We start from the raw sequence: 24,729 nt of genomic DNA on the forward strand, positions 1-24,729 counted from the left end.
ATTGTCAAGCAATGGGGCTGTTTGTTTACAAGTCACAGAATCAGTTATGTAACTAGATGAGTTAGGGAAATCTAGTGCGGCATGGGGAGGGGGGATGACTGATACTTTCTGAATTAGTCAAGACCCTTCATCTCTGAAATCAGTTCCTGGAGAATTTCTATTTATCTATCTTTAGTTGTCTTTAGAATTCAGTTTTTGAGTTTTATTGTACCCAAAATACCTTGTTTCCTTGCAGAGAATGGTGCTTTTTTAGCATTAATGCTAGATACCTGGAAACACTTCCTCACCATAAGAGGTGTTTTCTTTATGCATTTATAAGGGAAATTGGAACCACTTTTTCTGTTGACATGGAATTCCTGTTGATGAAGCAAGATAGATTATTTGACAAAAGGATCAGTTCTAATTCCTCTACTCCTCACCCCACAACTTCTTTTTTTGTTTTATTTAACTTCTGGGGCTGTATAAGATTTATAAAATAAAAGAATTTAATGAAATATTTCCATGTAAATAAATATTTCATATCTGAAACAATGTAAAAATTTCAAATTCAAGAAAATATGTGAGAAAATCTAATGATTTAAATAGGCCATTATATTGCACTATTATAAATTGCATTAATAACAAGTTACTCTCAATCAAGCACCTAAATAAGAAAGTTCTTACATTCTTTTTACACCTGCATTTATATTCAGTTCTCTGTAAAAACCTAATTTTTTCCCCAAAAACTCACAGCCACTTTTTAGTGATATATTGAAAAGAATGGGAATCAATCTGGAAGGAACCCATTTCTGATAGCAAATTAAACTCAAACTACTAAGGCTGCCACATCATTAGGTTTATGGGACATTGTTTTCTTTCATCTAGCTAACTTGTTCTTCAAATTGGGTCAGTTTAGTGTTATAAGTTGCTCTCTGGGGAATATCCCAAGGGAATTGTTGGAGCAGGACTGTGTTTTTCACCAGGCAGACAAAAGCACTGAATTCAATCCCTCAGGGAACTTTTTCAGGGTGTTTTCTACTAATGAAGCAGAGCCCCACAGCCAAGAGGGAGCTGCTCTGCACAGCTGAGACAAGACTCCCAGAGGGACGCTCAGCTCTTATACCTGCCACAATAGATCCTGAGAAAGGACTTCAAGTCCAAGTCAATCTTTCAAGGCAAGTGGGGAATGGCTGTTTTTCTTTTGTTTAATTTGAGTCCTGGCATAGAGAGGGATGTTTGCTGACCTATGTCCTTTTTACTCAAGTTAAAGGTAGGGCACAGCTGATACACTTCCTAGAGAAACATGCTCAGGGGTAGCATTTCAATAAATGATGTATTCCCAGTCCCAGCATCATCATAGACCTTCCCTAGCTGGGGGTGGGGGTGGGGTGGGCATATTTACCAGCTTAGAACTGTGGTGTGAGTTCCATAAGGTCTCTCCATCCATTTACCCATTTAATTGTTAGTGAATGTTAAACAGGGGGGTGGGAACCAAAATTAAAGGACAAAGATGGATATCAACTTGAGATTGACTTCTCTGAAGTGCTATTCAAGTCTCTAGTCCTTCTGGACTTTGGGGCCATATTGTCTCAATAATAGACAATAAAGATGATTTATGCAATTTATGTGGCAGCAAATTGTATGAACACAATTTTACACACATCTATACATGGTGCACATTATTAATCACTTTTTTAATGTGATGATAGTTTACAGAGGTGCCTACAAAAATTCTGTTAGTATCTTTCTGCCCCAAGATTGCTCCCTTGTCTGTCTGCTTGTTGTTTTCTTGCTGTATCTGCTTGATGTCTCCTCTCATCTTCTTTAGGAGGCACCAGGAACTGAACCTGGGACCTCCCGTGTGGGAGGCAGGTGCCCAACTGCTTGAACCACATCTGCTCCCTGCCTATTGTGTCTGCTCATTCATCAGCTCATTGTGTCTGCTCGTTGCATCCACTCATTGCATCAGCTCATTGAATCTGCTCATCTTCTTTATTTTTTTTAAAGATTTATTTTTTATTTATTTCTCTCCTCTCCCCCCCGCCCCCAGTTGTCTGCTCTCTGTGTCCATTTGCTGTGTGTTCTTCTGTGACTGCTTCTATCCTTATCAGTGGCACTGGGAACCTGCGTTTCTTTTTGTTGCATCATCTTGTTGTGTCAGCTCTCCGTGTGTGCGGCGCCATTCTTGGGCAGGCTGCACTTTTGCGCTGGGCGGCTCTCCTTATGGGGCGCACTCCTTGCATGTGGGGCTCCCCTACGCGGGGGATACCCCTGTGTAGCAGGGCACTCCTTGCATACATCAGCACTGCACATGGGCCAGCTCCACACAGGTCAAGGAGGCCCGGGATTTGAACCGTGGACCTCCCATGTGGTAGGCAGTCACCCTATCCATTGGGCCAAGTCTGCTTCCCTGCTCATCTTCTTTAGAAGGCACTAGGAACCAAACCCAGGACTTCTCATGTGGGAGGTGGGTACTCAACTGCTTGAGCCACATCCGCTCCCTGTTCCTATCTTTCTTACGTTGTCTAGCTTGTTGCTCAAAGGCATAAGAAAAATACCATTATCATTTAAAACGGTCATCACAATTAATAATACCTTACCTATAATACCTGAATTTACATATTGAGTTTAACCTTTCAAAGCACTCATAGATAGATTCATAAGTTAATTTGTGCATTATTACATAGTACATTTCATTGAGATATGAAATGGCAATGAAAAATACCTTTCTTACTACAAGATGAGGAGAGGATGGATTTTAGACATTTCAGAAAACAAGTACATTTTATTTTTGTCTATTACACTTCAATATAAAGTTTATAAATTGCATGCATATTAATTTGTTGTGAAAAATCACTAAAGGAGTAAGCTAAGTCAATTTTCAAGAAAGAGTATGTGCAGCTTTTGTCTTATCAGTAAATATCTATGAAAACGTCTTTTTACAGTGATTTTAAACTACCTATCCTTCAAAATAACTTTTAACTGATGATGTAGGAATAATCTTGAGTTTTCTGTGGCTAGGATTTAGGTTCTATTAGAATAGCTATGTTTAATTTCTAAGGTTGGAGAGAAAGAGGATAAGGACACAGGGAAGAAATGCCTTTCTGTATAGGGAAATGTTAGGCACAACTTCTTGGAGGAAGTTGTTTGAGGTGGTGAAAAGATACCTGTGGAATCCAGCAATGTGGGGTTTAGACCTCTGCTCTGTTACTTAAGCTCCTTGAGTTATCTATAAAAGGAGAATATCATTGCCTTGCAGAGGTGCTCAATAAATTCTAATTAACAATGTTGTTATTGTGGCAGGGAAGATCCACCAAGTGGCTTCTTGGGTTTCTTTCAGGTGCTAAAATTAAATAATTGTAAAATAGATGAACTGATTTCCCTTCAATAGTGAGTAGTTTTAAAACACCACCATAGATGGCAGAATAAGCTACTAAAATGGCGTTAAAAAAAACTTTCATTCTTTGGCTTCTGCCAACCATAAATTAAAGTTTCTCTATTTGTAGTCAAAAGCTGAGGAAATAAGCTTTTGTAACCTGCTAATAGTTTCACCCCAGGGAAATAATTGTTCCTAGGAAAGCCGAAATGTTCCTAAGCTTGAAGCAGAAAGATTTGTTATATTTTTTGCCTGAGTTGAAAAATCAAGGACTGTTTGAAAACTTCATGCAATGATCAGGAGCCATGTAATTTCTAACTTGTGCATCACCTGAGGAACTTAATGGAACACGTTATAAAAACTAATTAATTTTGCCAACACCCCTGTAGTAAAAGCATTATTACCCCTCCTCTCCTTCTAACAGGCAAGAAGACAAAGATTCCAAGAGACCAAGCAACTCACCCTGGGGATGTGTGGAAGAAGCGGCTGAGCCAAAAGAGGGAACCCAGGAGGCTGGACTCTGAGTCCTGTGTGTTTAAAACTTAAGAAGAGGATCATTCCTCATGCTTGAAAATATTCCTGCTTGTCTTTAGATTGATGTAGTTGGAAGGCAACAGTCTATGCAGGCTATGTGTGCTACTTGGAACAAGAAAATGTTGGCGATTCAGCTCCAGGATCTGCAATCACAAATTACTTGTTGGTAATGATGTGGGCTATGGGTGGAAGGCTCTTTGTCTCTTCAGAGATAACTAAGTTGTTTGACTTGTGGGTGTGAAACGGTAAGAGGCTGCAGTCCTGCTCTTGGGGACCAGCAGGCTCCAGTCCCAGGAAATGTTTAACAAAGCAAGGGCTATAAACTTTAAGTATTTAGGGGAAATGCAAAAACCAAGGCTTATCTAAAATGTCTGGAGTCCTTGCTAAAAGCTTACCTAAGATGTGGAAGAGATATATGCTAATTGAAGCCTATTGAGAACTGAAACAAAGGGACGATTTGGCCTTTCCTCTCTGTATAAAAGACGTTTGAAAATCTTGTTCCGGGCTCGGGATTCAAACAGAAAGCTCCCGAGTCCGGCCGGCCGTCAATAAACCATTTTTCCTTCTCAAAATCATTCCTGAGTCCTGGCCTCTCTATACTCAAATAATTGAACTTCTCTTAAATTCCACAACAGTAACACGTCTATCTTTTAGATCTCAACTTAGTGAGCTTCAAATGCTCCTATAAACGGATTAAAATGGAATTTAATAAGAACAATGAAGACCGAAAAAAGACAAGGAAAATAAAACAGATTTCCCCCCTTTAATTGATTTCCTTGCTTGTTATGTTTTTACTTTTATATTATTTTTGTCTCAAAAACTGAAAGTAGATAATCCAGGGGTCCTTTTTGATCTTCACACCTCGTCTCCACCCCACTCCCAGCCCCTTGGTGAGGTCTCTCGATAAAGGCTCGGCTGAGGAGGTGCTCTGTCGTGGTCCCTAGGGGAATAGCGGCAATCCCCCAGGTGCAACGGTAAGGACCAGGAAGGAATGAGGGTCCAACAGGGAGAGCATGATACTAATGACTATGCTTGTGAGCCTATATGCCTGAAATAAGAACAGGGCCTAGAGCAGCACTGTGCCTGGGAGTTTCCTCCTGACAGCTTTCATGTTACTCAAATGTGGCCAGTCTCGAAGCCAAACTCAGCATGTAGATGCAGTGCATTCCCCCCAGTGTGGGACATGACACCTGGGGATGAGCCTCCCTGGCACCGAGGGATCACTACCAAATATCAGCTGAAGATGGAACTAGAAAATGACCTTGAATTAAAGGTTCAATGTGGATCAGCAGACTATCCCTGTCTACATATAATAACATGACCTTAAAATGCTGTTTGACCTAATGTAAGGGGGAAATGGAAAGCAGAAATGAGTTTATATGGCTACGAGTCTCTAAAAAAGAGTCTGGAGGCTGTCAGAAGGATTGCCCCTGTGCACAGCTGAGCAGAGTCTGGGAGACAGATGGAGTGGATGCAATCCCCAGGTGTTGGTTCCTTTGAGGGCTAAAGAGACCCACGGGTTCTATGGTCATGGCAGACGGGGTTCACTGCCATGTCAGATGGCCCTTCTTTGGAGCTCGTGTTTCTGCGTGATGGAACTGGACTCAGATGGGATCTCTTTTCATAAGACTTTCATCCTACTTTACTGGAATTGTAGTTGGTGTTGGGGTTTAAGATATATTTAGGGGATTTGAATCTCTGGACTGACAATAGGATAGCCAGGCCCTGAGCGTCTACAGACTCCAGCTCCTACAATCTGATTTATTGGACTCACCTCACTCAGCTAAGATGGAGTTGAAGAAGGACAACCACCACACCATGGAACCTAGAGTGCCTACAACTGAAAGCAGGAGGATTGCAACCAGTATACATGTGGAATCTGAGCCTCCTCCTGACATAGAGGTGCAACAGACACAACCAGTCCAAGGCCCACAGAGAAAAGGTGGCATTGGAATGGGAAAAGTGGACATGGTGGCTGATGGATATGGGGAATGGCAGGAAGAGATGAGATGTGGAGGCGCCTTTGGGACTTGGAGTTGCCCTAGATGGTGCTTCAGGGGCAATCACCGGACATTGTAAATCCTCCCAGGGCCCACTGGATGGAACCTGGGAGAGTATGGGCCATGATGTGAACCATTGACCATGAGGTGCAGAGATGCCCAGAGATGTACTTACCAAATGCTATGGATGTGTCATGATGAAGGGAGTGAGTGTTGCTGGGGGGGGAGTAGTGGGGTGGGGGTGGTGGGGTTGAATGGGACCTCATATAATTTTTTTTTAATCTAATATTTTTACAAAATCAATAAAAAATTAAAAAAAAAAAAAAAAAAAGCTTGGCTGAAACGCAGTGCTCCTCCCAGTTTAGACTGACCAGGGCCTAGGAATGCAGTGTAAAAACAACTTCCCTTCGTGCATTCCATTAATATAGCACATTCACTCATTTAACTAAATAATTTGTGATTAGAACAATACCAGGAATGTTTCAGAATTAATTGTGATGGCTTCACCTCAGTTAACTTTGGTAAATAAACAGATTGTGCTATTTCTTCTTCAAAAACTAAAAGTTAGGGCTGATTTATGATTTCTAAAAAACCAGAAAGAGATTAAAGTGTCATGAGCCAGTATGACATACATTTGTCCAAATTTTACTTTCCAAAAAAATCACTCATCCAAGCCAAGACTGAATGCTAGAGGCTGTTTAACTACCAATATTGGGTTAATATGAAAAATAGAATTCTACATCATTGGTTAGTGTTTTTCATAATAAACTGTAATATCGGTTTAAAATTGCCTTCTCTAAAGTTCTTTCTATCATATATTTGAAGTTATGATGTATAAAATAATAATAATCGAAACCTTAACATTGTTGACTATATTGTAGAAAATAGAATCAAATTTGGTCTTATGAGATAGGTTTCAAATTCAAGGTACTGCAGTGCACTTCTGAAAATGAGCCTTGCAAATGTTTTTCCACTACAATATTTATGGATATAGTAACTTAGGCAGTTATCCCTAGGGTAGATTGTGACATGCCAGTAGCTGAAAGAGGAGAATAAAACCTAAAGTTTTCAGAGCAACTAGAGAAAGACTTGAATAAAACACCTTAAAAATTTTTTCTTAAGATTGGTACTAAGTTAAAAAGGTCCACATATTTGGAAAACTGTCTTTATGGCTTTCTGGTAGACCACATTCTTTACTTTTTTCTCAGTTAAGGTAAATAACCTTGAGATTTTAATTTGAATTTCTCAAACAAGACAAAACCAGTTGAACTGCTTTCTATTATCTCCTGAGCCAGGAACTGAGGCCAACAGTATTGAAAATGTTATGTGTTGACTTTTTGAATTTTGTAGGTTAATACTGGCAGTCAAGAAGGTGAGTTGTTTGTGTTCTTAAAAATAATTTTGGAAAGAATGAAGGTGTCTTCACCTCACTGTTAATCATATTATTTCCCACTCCTTTTTCAGGGAAAGAATTTATAACTGTCAGTAAAAACTTTCATAATGCAGAAATCACTGAGTTTAAACCCATGGCAAATGCTATTGTGGCTACTCATAGCTACATATGCAACAAGATTAAAGCTATTAAAAAATATTTTAAAAGCCTTGGAATTTAAGTGTTCTTAAGACCATCACATTTTCTAGCCCTTTTTAAACGAGGAGATACATGAAAGACAATAAAGAACTTTTTTTAAAAAAAGGCAATATTTCATTCCACGGTCCATTTTCCCATTGGGGCTTATTAAGTACAATGCAAACAAGGCTGCCTCTTACTTGGGCTTATTTGGCATTGATACTCGCCTCTCAGGCAAGTGGAGCCAGCCCTCGAGAACTGGCTGTCTCGACTTGAACAGTTTGTTAGTCATATTTCAGTCGCTCTTTTTTCCTACCTGTTCTTCATTTCCTGAGAGCTAAGGTAAACCAGAATGCAAGCCTTTAAGAGTAGGACACGAATGTAGTCCTGGGTATATCTCACTCACTGCTAGAAGTTGTGTGGCATCTGGGCAGAAAAAAGTTGTTCAGAAATGCGTTTTCACCTCCTTTGCAGGGTTACAATGGTTTGGCAGGTCCAGAATTGAATAGAGAAGAAAGGAACTGTTTATAAAAGCCACTACATTAAATGAGACACGCGGAAGTAACATGTGGTCCTGGCATTTTGTCACTTAAAAGTCTTATTCAGGTACCAGCTCCTTGGATGGAGCCAAGGAGTAAAAACGTGTTGCTCTTGGTCTGATGAAAGGCATGCTTGGGCAACCCTTCAGGGTATAGAGCCTTCTATGTTCATGCGTAACGCCTATTACTGTTAATAGGAGTTAACCACATTCATCGAAAAGAAAACATGCCCTTCAGAGTTGAGCTTAGACCTTGGGGATGAAAAGCTCTCCCTAGCTTATAGCTGTTGGGAATTGCACAGTCTCAAATTTGCTCCCTGCTGACCTGACATCGTTGAATTTGGAGAAGCAGAGCCAGGTTCATCCAGGGGTGGCAGAGAAGAAAACTGTTTTGAAAAAAAAAAAAAGGTGATTATAATTCAGTCTTTTAAATTAAGTCACAGAAGTCCCTGCCTAATTATGTCATGAAAACAAGCTCCAGTTCAAAGTTCCCAGGAAAAAGAAGAGTCTGGTAGATTTATTCTTGTTTACTACTTTCAACCAACTACCCTCGATGAGTTTTCCTTAAAACAATAAAATTAGACTCACCTAAAAAAATTAGATGAAATGTTTCAATTTGGAAATTTAATTTTCAAAGCAGAATTTTCAAGGGGGAAACAGTAAAAATAATCTGAATCCATGGAATATTGCAAACCTTGAGTTCTATGCTAATACTAACCTTCTTGACCCCAAATGTGAACAAGGGGCCAGTGAGTTGTTGAGAAATCACTCTGGGTTTCATGGGAACTACTGTGGGCAGACAGAAAGGAACTGAAAAGCATAGTTTCTTGCCTTTAAAGAAATGTGTAATTAAGTCTGGAAGTCAGTACAAATCCCTATTGGTAAGTTTACATTCACTGTCTTGTCTCTCTCCTTTGAAAAGGATAGTGAAATAAGGAGTAAGGAAGAGGAAAAGTCAAGGTCCTCAATATATTAAATGGAGGGCAAAAAAAAAGGTCTCTGAACAATTGGAGTCCTTAACTATCTTCAGAATAGGATAGAACCTAAGAAGGCAAGCTTTGAAAATAGTTAAACCAGAGTCTATCACTTGAAACTTTCTAAGTCTTTGTTTTCTCTTCAGTAAAATGGGAACAGAAACAAACAAACAGAAAGAGAGAGAGAAGAAAAGGAAATAAAATATAAAATGGGAACGATAATTATATTGGGTCTTTGAGGAAATGAAATAAGATAAAATATATAAAGTACAGGGCTGAGCATATAGTAAGAGCTCAAATAAACAGAAGACTTTATTCTTTTTAATGATGGATAGTGGCTGATATCCATTTAGTATCTAACATCCTTTGCATGGAACGTTCCTGATCTCCTCTTTCTGGAATTTACTGGCAATTCAACGGGCCAAGCAGGGAATGCCAAGCACAACTCTGTGAACTTAGTCGTTCTTTTCTTCAGTTTAATCCAAAGGTAGACTCAATAAACTGCCCCTGATGGAGATGGGGGGTGGGGTAGGGAAAGGGGCTGGGGTCAGAGGGTAAGGTGCCATGCCATGCCAAGTGAGAATTACAACGAGGAGCATGCTTTGGTCAAGCCAGAGACTCGTTGCCACAGCAGGCACCTCTTGGCTTTGCCCCCTTTTGGGAATGAGTAGCTCTGTTTGTGCCAGGTTGGCCTGGTCACTATCCTGAAGAGATCACATGAGTGTTTCTACTGCAGCCCTCCTAGGCTAGGCTAACACCAGGATTGGGACTCTCCAGCATCTGGTTTTGAAATGAAGTACCGTTTCAAAACACAGGTGAACACAGTAACTAGTTCAGACCACTCCATGATGTCAGGGGAGAGAAGCCCTGCTTAAAAGGGGAAAAGTGTCCAGAAGTGAAATTGCAAGTGCTGCATTGTCATGGGATGCAGTAATCATGCATGAGTGCAAACCGAGGGTAAGTGGTAATGCTTCTGTCCGCTGCCCACATCAATTCAGGTGGCGCCAGGTGATGGACAAAGTGACTGTCTAAGTGAGTTAAGAGTCAGTGGGTGGAAAGAAAGACATAGTCTTGGAATTAGGGACGCTCAGGTGAAGATCATGGAGAAAAGCCCATTGTATTTATGCACCTGATTAAGATTTGGTTCAGGAATAGCATAGCAAGATGGGCATATTGAGATAAATCTGGGTAACTGTGAACCATACGATGTACAATGTAGATTGATGTGGAAGGAATATTGTTTTTGACCTGTATATATTTTGATACAAGTTAAATAGAAAATGCTAGATCACATATCTAAAGGAGAACAAGATGGGGACCTTGCCTCCCTAAGTTCTGAGGGCACGTGGTAATAATAACTGGCAAATTTGTTTCGCACTTTGATGTTAGGAAGTTAGGCCCATGTGCGGGTGTCTAAAGTGAGACACATGTGCAGGTGTCATGGGTGAACACAGGAACCTGAAAGGCATTGACTCTCTCCTGCTGCTAGTACCACCTAGTGGTAGCCAAGAAGATGTGTAAGCAACTCTACATTTTAAAAATTACAAGAGCAATAAATCAGAAAAAATTATTGTTAAAAGCAACAAAAAAATATGCAGGAATTCAGGATAAATTGTCAAAGCTCCTTCCACTCCCTTCCCCATTCCCACTCTTCTTCCTTAACTAACCAAAACCCCGCCTTTCCTATGCACAGCCTCAAGTCCCAATTTCCCTCTCTTTCTGTTCTCACATCATTAAAAAAATAAAATAAAATAAAATAAATGGAACATACTACATATATTATGGGAGCATGTTTTCCACTTAACAAATATCTTCCAACCTACTCTCTAGCATAGCAGAAACTATTGCTATTGAATCCGAACACATCGATTTGATCACACAGCTCTAGAGTCAGGTCTGCTTTCTAATTGTGTTGGAAGAGTTATGTGGGCACTGGAAAGACTTTCCCTTGCATGAAGTTCTTGACTCAGACCAGCCTTTGTCACCTCCTCTGCCGAATCTGCATCTACTTCATTCCCTGTCCTGAGCAATGGCTCCCCCACCGATCTACCCAGTGGCTAAGCTAGAAATCCAGGGTCTGCCACCGTGTCTCCTTCTCTCCTGCCTTCTCATTGCCCGTTAACCCGGCCTCAGGCCTGTCTCCTGCTCCCAGGCAGACCTCTCTGTCCTCACTGCCGCGTCTGGCCTCCTGGTCCCTCACCGCCGCAGAAATTTCTATGCTTGTCCCCCTGCTTCCACGCTGTCACCACGGTGTTGCTCTAGAACACAAACATTATTCTGACATGCTATGCTTAAACAGTTTCTCCAGCTCCTATTTTCTATAGAGCAAGGCCTAAACCTCTTAGCATGTATACAAGGCCCCTTTACAGTCTGGCCCCCACCCGTGCGTCATTCCCCTTGCACTATTCCCCATGCTTCAGCCACACTGAACTCCTTATTCCAGAGCAGATCCCTCGTCTTCGTAGGATTCAGCACCTTGCAGTTACTATCTCCTATGCCTGAAATGGGCTTTCCCTCTTGTGCTCCTGATTAGCTTCTACTCATTCTTTAAGATACAGCTGAAATACCATGTTTGAAGCTCCTCCTCTATGCCTTCATGCTTGTTATCTCCCCTTCTAGTATGGCACTCAACATTTTATTAATTTGTTGGCCCCGAGCAATTTGAATGTTTATTGTTGTATTCCTGTCACCCTCCACTGCTCCACAGAGTACCTGGCACATGAATATTTGTCGAATGAGCAAGTGAACATTAAAGAGAAAGACCTTAATACATAAACCCTGGGACAATGGTTTCCAAAAGTGCTTATTAAAATGCAGATGCTCTGGATTTGCTCTCAGAGAGGCCATTGGCTTTAACAGGTTTGAGAAAAAAAATGGAGCTCAGGAATCTACATTTTATCAAGCATCCCAGATAATTCTGATGGTCTGTGAGAAGTCCTCCCCCAGCATACTAAGCATATATGATCTGAAAAAAAGCAAAAAAGCACGTCTCTCTCTCAAAACGGCAGACACTGAAGAACATGCTTATGCCCATAGGAGATCCCTTGAGGTGGCTGTTCTTGGACTCCTGAGAATAAACAGGTACAGGCCTGAGTCTGAGTAAACCACAGTGAACTGAATTCCATGAAGACTATAAAGAAGCATCAAGCTCTATGTACAAGGCCTGGACTGTTTCTTTTTTGGGACAATTGTCGTCAACTCCCATATGTTTGTTTTGTTTGAACAGGCACTATTTAGCCAGGCCCAAGCTGTTTTCATTAATATGTTGCATTTGTGTCGAGCTTCTCTTTGGAGGTTCTCCAAGCATTTTAGCTGCTTTAAGCCTGTTCTTCCCTTATTCCCCGAGGGAGGAACAAGCAGCAAGTTCACGCCAACTCGCTAGAGAGGCATTGCTCAAGAGCAGCTCCTGGAGCACCAGATGCAGGCGGGAGGGGACAGGGTGCGCTAATTCCCAGCCCCCTTCCCTCTGCGCTCACTTTCCACACCCACCCTGCCAAATGCTCAGTGTTGTCTTCAGCAGGTGGCTCCCACCCCTGCCTTCAAGTCTGTTCAGACAAGTTCCCTCCAAAGATAGATAAGCTCTAAAAAAATTCACAGGTCCTAGACAATGCAGAACTGCCAAGGACCCCATATAACTAATCGACAGAGTTTTGCAGGGACAGTGGTAAACAGAGCTTGGGCTCTGGGTCAGGAGGCAAAAGGTTTCGCCAGCAGAAACCCGCCGGCTGCAAAGCACCGGTTCTCCCCGAGGCTCGGGGCTCCAGCCCTACCAGCTTGGGTCTGCCTGGGCTCACTCTGACCCTTCATTCCCGGAACCTGCCGTCTAGTGAAACACCGGTCAGCTCTTACTCTCAACTATTCCTAGACTCTGATTTCTTGTATTTGAACTTAGATACTCAGATTCTGATTTGGGTACTGGCCTGACTCCCTAGTTCCTAGGTTCTGCCTTTGTAATCACAGTCTTGTTAGCATCTCCACTTTCCAGCTTCGGGACTCCAGCCTTAATGAAGACACCACCATGGGACCAAAGCAAGGTGTGCACACATACATGGAAAGCAAACCTTCTGAGAAAGAAATTGCACCTTTCTCTGATGATCTGTGAGAAGATGTGACTTGTCAGTTTTTCAAAAAGGATTTATGTATCTGAGGGAAAAAGGAGGGAACCACAGTGGCAGCCATCCTTTGAGAAATCTGCCCAGTGGTCTGCCGAGCACTTTGTAGAAAAGGTCAGACCCTGACAGATTGATTTCTTGCCTCATGGGCCACTTAGCATTAGTGCCTCCAGGTTGTTTTCTTTAAATAACACACAGTAAAATTAACTCTGCGTGTGTGTGTGTGGGTGGGTGTGTGTGTGTACAGTTCTATGAGTTTTAACACCTATGTAGATTCACACAATTACTACCTGAATCAGCGTATGGAACACTTCTGTTGTCCCAACAACTTCCAGCACCTTTTGAACATCTCTAAGTTTTATTTTAAGGTTTTAATCTCATAAATCTCATATTAGGGAAAGGGTAAACTCTATAAAAATGTTAAGAAGAGTAGCCTGTGTTCAGTTATTAGAAGGATTTGTCATTCAGGGTTGGATTACTTCCACAGAGTGAGGACACCCTTCCATGATCCCAAGCCCTACCTGGTTTCTTCCATTGTCTCCTCAGGTGAGTTTGTCTGCGCTATTGTCTCCTAGGCAGGAAACAAGAGCTACCTCGCTCAGAAAATGTCTCTGCCTTGAGTGGAAACTGATGACTTAAAGTTATATCTATTATAACCATTCGTTTGGGTATAAACCAATAAGAATCTGAATTAATTAGGTTACAGCCATGCAACTTCTGAAAATAACCTTCTGTGGGGTCATATTAAGTTTTGAGGTGTCATAATCCAGGTTTGAGGAAAATAAATGCCTAACTCACACTCTTGCATACGAATCTACAATGATACAAACCTGAAAATGATACAAACCTAAACTGTAAGGAGATCAGGATTCCAACTGGGTTTAGAGCTGAAAGACCAAATAATATTAACTTAAAAAATATATATATAGGGAAGCAGATGTGGCTCAAGTGATAGAGCTTCTGCCTACCATTTGGGAGGACCTGGGTTCAATCCCTGGGGCCTCCCAGTAAAAAAGAAGAAAAAGCCCACATGGCAAGCTGTGAGTGTCCGCATGGTGAGCCAGTGCCCCACACAAGTGAGTCACACAGCAAGATGACACATCCAAAGAGAGACAAGGGGAGAGTCAAGGTGAAGTGCAGCAGAAACCAGGAACTGAGGGGGTGCAATTGACAGGGACCCTCTCTCCCCATCAGAGGTTTCCAGGATTGAATCCTGGTGAATCCTAGAGGAGAGAAAATGAGAAGAGAAGACAACACAGACAGCAAAAACAGCAGGGCAGGAGGAGGGGAAGGGGGGAAAATAAATCAATAAATCTTAAAAAAAATAATATATATATATATTTATATAATGTTTTTTTTTAGTAGGTACTGGGAGTTGAACCTGGGACCTTGTACATGCGAAACAGGTACGCAACCACTGAGCTACACCTGCTCCCCTCAAATATATTTTTTGTGAAGAAAGTGACTATCTGTTTCAGCTTTGGGAAACTCACAATGACTCTGGTTAGTGGGTTTGTGAACTTTTCTTGAACATCTAAACAATAGTCTTGTCAAATATCTTTGACATTTCAAATTCTGCTTCAAGCAATCAGGCAGGTTGCCACTAACCACACTGTCACCTCTTAGGCCAAGCCCTCTCTGGGAATGATCACTTCAGTGGGAAAGAAACCTCAGCATCTGTCAGCTGTCAGAGACTAAATGTTCTTTAACTACCGATGGAGGATAAGAGCGTTGGAGTCAAACTGACTTGGGTTTTCATTCTTATTCTTCCTCTTCCATTTGCACTACCAGTGTGACCCTGGGCAGGTAGCCTAACCTCTCTGAGCTTAAAATCCTCATTTTAGCAATGGAAATCATACATACTGTATTAGTCAGCCAAAGGGGTGCTGATGCAAAATACCAGAAATTGGTTGGTTTTTAGAAAGGGTATTTACTTGGGGTAAGAGCTTACAGATACCAGGCCATAAAGCATAAGTTACTTCCCTCACCAAAGTCTGTTTTCACGTGTTGGAGCAAGATGGCTGCTGACATTTCCAAGGGTTCAGGCTTCCTGGGTTCCTGTGGGCTCAGATCCTCTGTTTTCTCCACAAGGTCAGCTGTAGACTATCAAGTGAATGCTGTCTCTTTCCCCGGGGCTCCAGCCTAAGGCTTCAGCATCAAACTCCAATATCAAAACTCCAACTTTAAGAACCCTCAACTCTGTCCTTTGCCATGCCTTTTAGTGGTGAGTCTCCACCCACCAAAGGTGGTGACTCAACACCCTAATGACGTGGCCCAGTGAAAGCCCTAATCATAACTCAATCATGCTCAGGTACAGACCAGATTACAAACATAATCTAATAACTGCTTTTGGAATTCATAACCATATCAAACTGCTACACATAATTTATCAGCTTATTTGGAGAGTTCAGTGAGCTAGTATATATAAAAGATCTACCATAACATAGATGATCAATAAATGTTAAGTTTACCTTCCCTTTCTCCATCTTTCCATTCCTCTGCCTCCAAATAGACTGCAACACAAACTAAGTCAATCAGAGTTTATCATATTTTTTAAGACCACAGGAAAAGCTTGATGGCTTAATCTTTTGGAAGAAGTTTTCTTCTCACTTATGCAACCAGTCCGTCAAAGTTTGGGTAAGGCTCTGCTCCACATCTCATTCTGGGACCCAGATTGACAGGTCACCTTGAAAGTGACTGGTTGCCATGGCAAAGGGAAACAGAACTTTGCTGGGTATTGCTCAGAGACCTCAGTCAGGAAGTGACATATGCCACTTCCGCTCATTACTCATTAGCCCGAGTTGCTCATACATGGCCCTGCTCCACCACAAGGAGCCAGGAAGTACAGTCCTGCCGTGCGCCTAAGGCGGGGAGGACCTGGAACATTTAGGGAACAGCACAAATGATCACCCTGACACGAATCAGTGACTTCATAAACTCCTTAAAAGAACCACTCACCTTAGTGCCATCATCACTAACAATACTAACACGAAAAGGCAAATTACATACAGTTTTTCAACGGGCAAAGTAATTTGCAAATTCACTTGAAGCAATATCAGTAAGGGATGTGAGAAACTGTTGCTTTCTCATCCATTTTTGTTCTCTGTCTCCTTTAAAGAGTACAGGAGAACAAATCTGCTCTCAGCAAATGTATTCCGGACTCCTCACTCATTGGTTTTCAGTCAGCCAGCCGGCCAGCTCTTTCTAGAATCTCATCACCTTTTTATTGTCAGTTCCTTTTCACGGAGTCAGTAAGAACACGTGGAACCTGTCCAGAGAACTTAAGAAAGGCAGAAGTTAAATGGAGGCTGGTGAAACTTTTCAGAAAAGGGCTAACAAAAGAAAATATTTGATTAAACAATATTTCAGAATTGTTCTTGACCTATTTTAGAGGAGTCAGGGAAGGTTTCACAGCTGAGATGACATTTGAGATGACCCTGGAAGGCATCTGCCAGGTAGAAAGTGGAGGGCATGCCAAGCTGAGGGAACAGGCTGTGCAGTGGCAAGGAAGTTGTGCAGGCTTTGCATATCTCAAGGAGAATAAGGAATTCACTGTGGCCAGAGTGCATGGCTGTCAGGATTACCGGCAAGTACTAGGGTAGGACTGAAAATACTGTCATATTTTTCCTTTGCTAGAAAATTGGGAATGGCATGCCACACTTAAGGAACAATTTGAATTTGTCTTCTCCAGTTCAAAGACAGTAATTAATATGCCCCAAAGAGAAAAGATCTTCAAGTAATTTGCTGTATAGAGTACTATAGGAAAATAAGTTTCTAGAAACGGAATACTTCTGTTATTTGCAACAATTAAAAATCATATATAGGGGAGTGGGTGTAACTCAGGTGTTTGAGTGCCTGCTTCCCATGAGCAAGGTTCCTGGTTTGATCCCCAGTACCTCCTAAAAACAAAACAAAACAAAACAAAACAGAAACTCTCACTGGGGAGCAGATGTAGATCAGTGATTGAGTACCTCCTTCTCATGGATGAGGATCTAGATTCAATCCCCAGTACCTTCTGAAAAAAAAAACCATATATGTTATTTTTAACATATCCACAGTGATTGTTTTTTCAAAGATTTATTATTTATTTATTTCTCTCCTCCCCACCCCCAGTTGTCTGCTCTCTGTGTCCATTCACTGTGTGTTCATCTGCGACTGCTTCTATCCTTATCCGAGGCACCAGGAATCTGTGTTTCTTTTTCTTGCATCATCTTGTGTCAGCTCTCCGTGTATGCGGCGCCATTCTTAGGCAGGCTGCACTTTTTTCGCACTGGGCGGCTCTCCTTACGGGCGCACTCCTTGCGTGTGGGGCTCCCCTACGTGGGGGACACCCCTGCGTGGCACGGCATTCCTTGCACGCATCAGTACTGTGCATGGGCCAGCTCCACATGGGTCAGGAGGCCCTGGGTTTGAATCCTGGACCTCCCGTGTGGTAGATGGACACTTTATCAGTTGAGCCAAATCTGCTTCCCTCCACAGTGATTTTTAACCTTCGGGAAAAGCAAGTGATCTGTTAAACTGCACATAAATGATTGCAAAGCTTGCAGGTTAAACAAAACAGACATTGCAGATATGTGAACATGTTGGACCTCATTTCAATGAGATGTGTTTGTCAGGAGGAAGGTGAGGGGGAGAAGAAAAAGGAGCTTTATGTGTGATATATCATTTAATCCTTACACACTAGTGAAGTGGATATTATCATCACTATTTCATAAATGAGAAAACTGAGGACCAAATAGAGTAATTTCTTATAGGCTTGAGCCTTATTTTTCAGCCTCTGAGACTTACTTTTTATCTGCAAAATATAGATGTGACATGCAGTCACAGGTTTAGGGGTTGCTATGAGGTTTAAGAGTGATAATATAGAACTTTAGACATCATTCCTTTTGTGTGTGTCGTCTGCTCATCTTCTTTAGGAGGCACTGGGAACCAAACCAGGGACCCTCCATACGGGAGCCGGCTCCCAACTGCTTGAGCCACATCTGTTCCCTTGACATCATGCTTGACCTTTACCAGAACTTAAGTCTCTGATTCTATCCTGATGCTGGCATATTATTTAAAACTGTGTCTTTATAAGAGAGCTTTATGAAGCCTTGTTTGGGAGGAAAAAAACAGTCTTTCCCTAGCACATCTCAAAATATTGCTTCAAATCATTTATTTTTCAGTAATAAAAAATATTATTTCTAAATGTATTAATTTTTTGGGAATAAAAATAGAATACAATCTTTGGTTACCATTTAAAATCCATATTTATTTATTTTTAAAAAAGATTTATTTTTTATTTATTTGTCTTCCCCCCCCACCCCCACCCAGTTTTCTGCTCTTTGTGTCCATTCACTGTGCATTTTTCTGTGACCGCTTCTATCCTTATCAGCGGCATCGGGAATCTGTTTCTTTTTCGTTGCCTCATCTTGCTGTGTCAGCTCTCCGTGTGTGCAATGCCATTCCTAGGCAGGTTGCACTTTCTTTCGTGTTGGGCGGCTCTCCTTACAGGGTGCACTCCTTGCGCGTGGGGCTCCCCTACACGGGGACACCCCTGCATGGCAGGGCACTCCTTGCGCGCATCAGCATTGCGCATGGGCCAGCTCCACACGGGTCAAGGAGGCCCAGAGTTTGAACCGCACGGGGTTTGAACCACCCTATCCATTGGGCCAAATCCATTTCCCTAAAATCCATATTTAGAATACTTAGAATACCCTTGGAAAATGACTTTTATTCCTTTAGGTGCCTTCAGTTTTTCTCTTAGATATATAATTTTTCTGAAAATCTATTTCACCCATTCTGTCTTTTTAAACAAAACATTCCAAATAATATGTTATTTGCCAGGCATTCTTCTAAATGTTTTATGTACTTTAACTTATTTAATACTTGCAAAAAATCTATGAGGTCAATAAGATGATCTCCACTTCCAAATAAGAAAATTGAGACACAGAAGTATTAAGTAACTTGCCTTAGGTCACACAGCTAGTAAGTGGCTGAGCCAGGATATGAACAGAGACATTTTGACTCCAGAGTCTGAAATCTTAAACACCAAAGATGATCCATTACCTTCATCAAATCAAGTGACTCAGGGCCATTGTAATGTGTGTAACATGCGCACGCACATACACACACACATATTTTTTAGGTACCAGGGGCCCAGGATTGAAACTGGGACCTCGTATGTGGGAAGCTGGTGCTCAACCACTGAGCCACATTGGCTTCCCTGAATTGGTTTTTATGTTTGTTTTGCTTGTTCATTTTTGTTTTTTCAGGAAGCACGGGGAACTGAACCTGGGACCTCCCGTGTGGGAGGCGGGTACTCAAATGCTTGAGCCACATCCGTTCCCTATCAGTTTTTATTTGATAGCCAAAGAAACTACTATAGTTAGTTCAGGATTATGTCCCTTTACTTTATATCCCTACCTATTCTATTTTTTTACTTACAATATCTGTTTTTTACATGTGGTCTTTGTCCTCTCTCAATGTGGAAAAAAATTTATCTTCATTATATCTACCTCTCTACGAATTACCTTCTTTCTTCTAATTCTTCTGCTTCCAGTTTCCTAAGGGCCAGAGACCAGACCACCCCACACGTTAGAACTGTGTCTGAAACAGGAGTTGTGAGGCCCTGAGAGAAGACCCAAGCCTTTAGTGAATGGACTTTGTGACATCTGTGACCAGGCTCGCTATTTTTTGGCATGTTTTCTGTTCTCAACTGTGATCCAGATAGTTTAGATGCTGGATAAATGACTTCTCAATAAGCAAGGTGTCACAAAATACAAATTCAAGGCATGTCTCCTCCCCCACCTGCTCAAAAGTGTTTTAGTCATCATCATACTTAGAAGGATGGCCTCGTTCCTCAGCTTCTGGGTAGCCATCTGATGCTTAGAAGTAGAGAGAAGTGGCTACAACTTGTGTAAAAATAGTCCTTCCAGATGGCCGAGGGGCAAAGTTACAACTCAGCAGCTTGATATAGCTGAGCACTCAAATTTGGGAGTAGGAGGAGAGCTATGCAAGAAGTAGCCAGAGATACTGGGCTGGAGTCCAATCATAAGAACAGGGTATGCCAGGAGAGATCACTTAACGTGGCAGATTAGCTGTTAAGATTTCCTGTTTACCTCAACTCCTCTCCACCTCCCTTGCTTCAACCTCAGCTCTAGCCCCAAGAGAGACAGGGATTTTATATATAGAGATGGAAAGGTTAAGTGACCACTTAGGTGCAACCAACACATTAGTCGGCCCATATGCTCCAGCTTCTAGCCCAGGGCTCGTCTTCCCGCTCCTCCGTGGACAATGTGTGCACAGCAGCACTAGGCCAGACACCCCCAGCTCTGATTTGAATCCTTTTAAACTCGAAAACTAAGCACTCATTTACAAAAAAAACCCCACGGAATATTGCATTAAAAAAAAAAAAACCCACATGATATTGCTTCCATTCTTCAAAACAAATACCAAAGCACTAGTAGATGAGTCACTGGCTTGAAATCTCTTGTTTCACAAATGAAAACATTTACTAATCAAATGCTTAAGCAGAGTAAAATTTTAAAGTGCATAGTCTTCATATTTTTCCACCTTCTAATCACTCTGCATTTCTACTGGATATTCTGGAGGAAAACTTATTTGCCAGCTGCAAATACACTCATATATATATCTCGGTGTTCATTTAAATAATTGAACATTGGCTTTTAAAACAGTATCTAGGAATGAGGTAATGCTCATATTTAACCGTTGTAATGGACGCTATTATTTTTTAAGAAACAGAGCACTAGAGACACAGACTGCTTTCTTTTAGCCCCAATATGCTTAAGCCAAGGCACTGCTGTTCCCTGGTGGCGGTGCAGCCTCATTGCAGGAAAGCTGCTTAGAGGTGGAAAGCGTTTGGCTTGCCGGCCTTCCAAATTCAGTTCCAAGGTAAACTCTTAAAAACACCCCCATTCGTCTTGCATTGTCTCACCTGAAGGCCTAACAGGTAGCAAAAACCAAACAAACGAACCCAAATCTCCAATTTCTTACTAATTTTTCTAACACAAGAGGATTTGTGCTGCCCAAGTGAGTATTAAAATATTGTTGCAAAGTCGGAAGTAACTTTTCAAGAGGGAGTTTCTTTCCTTCTTAGGGAACTCATCCAAGCTTTGGGCCAGGCCCCTCGTGATGCCCTGGGAGCAGGCGAGGAGGGCTCACCACTGCGTAAAGGCCGTGTAAGCACTGCGTCCTCTACTGCTCAGCTGCGTAGCTGGCCACGGAGGAGGCATGAGGAAAGGGGAACGGTGAGCATATTTTGATGCCCCGCCTGATGCGTGGGCCGTGCTTGCTCTGTCGCTCCTGGCTGGAGCACTTCTGTGAAAGTCAGAGGCCATCTATGAACAGGGGTGCTAATTCTAATCCAGGTCCACGCCCTCACCCTGCAGGGTAGGTGAGGAGATCTGAGGTGTAGCTGGCCCGGAACAGAGGTCCATCTGCTCGATATCTGTTGCCCAAATTAAAAATGCAAGTCAGGACATGCTTTTCAGTGCCTTTATTAAGAAATATCAAAAGTTGATTACAACTCCACACACCGTTTTACAAAGTTCAAGTGAAGGGGAACGTAAGGATGCCCTCAATGCGTGTGTTTGAATGCCACGGTAGCTTGCCGAAGGGGAAACCTTGCAACTCCTTGCAACATAGAAGACTGACTTGTCTTAACAGGGGTTGGCAACAGTGCATTTCCCCATTTCCACTAGGCCATAAGCACATGACCTGAAGTTACTTGAGAGTTTCAATAGTTTATAAATACTTAAATATTTGTCCGTTTATTTTGTCAACATCCCTTCCTGAAAAAGCAGTTTCTAGAAAGCACAGCATTTGAGTCCCATTTACTGCTTGTATGACATTTTCACAAAGCCTGCTATAAAAGGAGGAAAACACTGCAAGTCACACGTTACCCTATTATTACACGTGGGAGAACGCATATGCATTGTTCTGTTTTTATTTAACATTTTATGGAAAAGGGGGGACTCGTTCAACTTGGAAAGAAAACACCGTCACTCCGTGGCGCTGTCACGTTTGGGACATATCTGGCACTTCCGCTGAGCTCCAGCCACAAGCGGTCGCTAGGGTGACGGGGAGCAATCGACTGCAGAGCACTGACACAAAACAAAGGAGGGGACCTTTTCAGAGATAATGCATCACAATCTCTCATATGTCAGGACGTTTGAGTGGAAGGGAATTACACTTTCAAAATACTCGGGGCCAGGAAATCATTGGGACCACGTGGGAAACAGCTACCGGGTGCTGCGCCTTGGCCGAGGCTTGTGCTGGTTTGTCTACGAGTAGATTTCTGAAGAGACCGTCCAGCAGCATCGGAGAGAGGCACCTTCAGAGGAAGGATTCCTTGTTCACCCACATGAGACTGCGCGTCTCGTTGGGCTTGCACTCGTACTCGATGACGGAGAAGGGGCTGCCCCACTGGCAGTGATCTCGCTTGTGGTAATTGTAGAACTTGACTTGCCACACCGTCTCGAAGGTCCCAATGTCAATGAACTGAGAGAAAAGAAACAAGTCCAATAAAAACTTCATTCTGCCGTGGGCAATAGGCAAGAACTAATGTTAGAGAAAGACGTTCATGCAGATATCAAGCCAGTGTTCTATCTTTTGGTCTGCAGAGCTTAATTCACGAAAGGCCTACCTACCTTCCTTGCGATGGGAGAGATTTTCCTGAAAAGCTGTCTGTAAACCATTTTTCTCCATAAAATCTTATTCCCATTGCACAAGGGGTGTTGGTGTCAATTAATGCCTTTGGTAAAAAAAATAACTTCCCAGATTTATCTGGTTTCCAAGTTTTATTTTCTGAAAAACTCTTTTAGAATTTTGGAATTTTAGAGTGTGCCCTAAAATGGCTCCTGCCACATAAAGGTGACTGGGAAGAGGAGAGAGACGAGGCTGATTGAATGTCTATTGGTCTCTACCTCAAAAGACAGATTTTCAAAACAACATTCCTGAGATAACGTAAGATACGATTATCCCTCCGCTACTAATTACAATTCCAGGGAAAAATATTTGACTCAAGTTGATAAGATCCCAAAAATATTGGAAACATTTAATTGTTAAAGACCCTACTTCAATTTTCAGATCTTATTGCGTGTTTTTTAGCCAAGAATCCATGCCCATGCCTCAGGCTTAGATTATAATTATTCAAAGCCGTATTTGAGTGCCTACTATGTGCCATGCACATATAAAAATATGCATAAGCATGATTCTGCTCTCAAGAGGTTTGTAGTCTACCTCCAGAAGGTAGGCCCTGCAAATCTCTGCACAGAATTCTAATTCTCCAGAGCCACAAGCACACAATTCCCTTGTTGCTGAGAAGAGGGCACAGAATACCCTGGAGGCCACTGGGCAGATGCTCAAGTGGCCTGTGGGATAGCCTGACCCTGTTGCTGCCTTCTGGAGCTATTTAGAGGACCTGGCATGAAACACCATGATGCCCGTCGTTATTTTCTCTTTTGACCCTCTCCTGCCATGGGAGGGGAGAGGGACTGATTGGCAGGGTTCCTAGACTTGTCATGAGTCAGAAGATGTCGAGCAGGGAGAGGGCAGTGAGCAATTAGGAGTCTTGTGTATTGCGGCTGCTAGAGGAGGAGGGTGATCAGGTGCTTTCCAGAGAGCTTTCCAAGATGCTCTCAAAATTATATTCTGCACCATTGCCTCATCCTTCTAATTGGATCCCCAAACAAGATCTGGCTTTCCTTTGGGAAATTTACTTGACTTGAAGCAGTGAGGTGATATAACTGAAGTTCATAAACCTCCAACTCAGTTATGAAAACAAAGTACTTCTTTTGATAGAGTCATGGCTTACAAATGTGTACAAGTATACAGCAGACTTTTTTACAATAGCCCCAGACTGGAATCGACCTAAACGTCTATCACAAAGTGAATGATTAAGTAAATTTTAGTATAGTCATACAATGGCATTTTTCAACAATAAGAAGGAACACACTGATTCAGACCATAACAAGAATGGATCTCAAACATATGCTATGCAAAAAAAATCTTGACCACAAAGAATATATACTGTATGATTACATATATAAAAGTATAAAAATTTATATGGAATCTAGAGTGATAGAATATAATCTGGACTGACAGAAAACTTACCAGTAGTTAACTGGGGCCCAAGGTGGGAAGAAGGGATTGATGCAGCAAGAGGGAAAAATATCTCTATTGTGGTTGGGGTGGTGATTACATTGTCAAAACTTATTGAATTGTATGCTTAAAATGGATACATTTGGGAAGTGGATGTGGCTCAAGTGTTTGGGCTCCTGTCTACCATATGGGAGGTCCAGGGTTCGATTCCTGGGGCCTCCTGGTGAAGGCAAGCTGGCCTGTGCGGCGAGCTGGCCCAAGCAGAGTGCTGGCCCATGTGGAGTGCTGGTCTGTATGGCAAGCTGGCCTGAGCGGAAACCTGGTGCAGCAAGATGACGTGACAAAAAGAGAGAGACAATGAGGGATGCAGCAGACCAAGGAGCAGAGGTGGTGCACTCGGGAAGGTCCCAGGATCAGTTCCCAGTGCTGCCTAATGAGAAAACAAGCAGACACGGAAGAGCACGCAGAGAATGGAAATGGAGCAGACAAGGAGGGGGGAGGGGAGAAATAAATGAATAAATCTTTTTAAAAAAGGCTACATTT

General features: G+C 42.1%; 1 protein-coding gene and 1 long non-coding RNA gene across 2 annotated transcripts in view; one reads left to right on the forward strand and one right to left on the reverse strand.

The window, feature by feature from the left end:
- The window catches only part of LOC131273981 (calcineurin subunit B type 1), a 159,654-nt gene that overhangs the window by 99,205 nt on the left and 35,720 nt on the right, over nt 1-24,729 (reverse strand). The gene's annotated exons all lie outside the window — the stretch shown is intronic.
- LOC139436760 (uncharacterized) lies at nt 74-6,676 on the forward strand. The gene is made up of 2 exons (XR_011646122.1): nt 74-1,154; nt 3,780-6,676. It is a non-coding gene; the product is annotated as an uncharacterized lncRNA (long non-coding RNA).

Source organism: Dasypus novemcinctus, chromosome 17 (assembly GCF_030445035.2).
Source record: "Dasypus novemcinctus isolate mDasNov1 chromosome 17, mDasNov1.1.hap2, whole genome shotgun sequence".
Classification (NCBI taxonomy): Eukaryota; Metazoa; Chordata; class Mammalia; order Cingulata; family Dasypodidae; genus Dasypus; species Dasypus novemcinctus.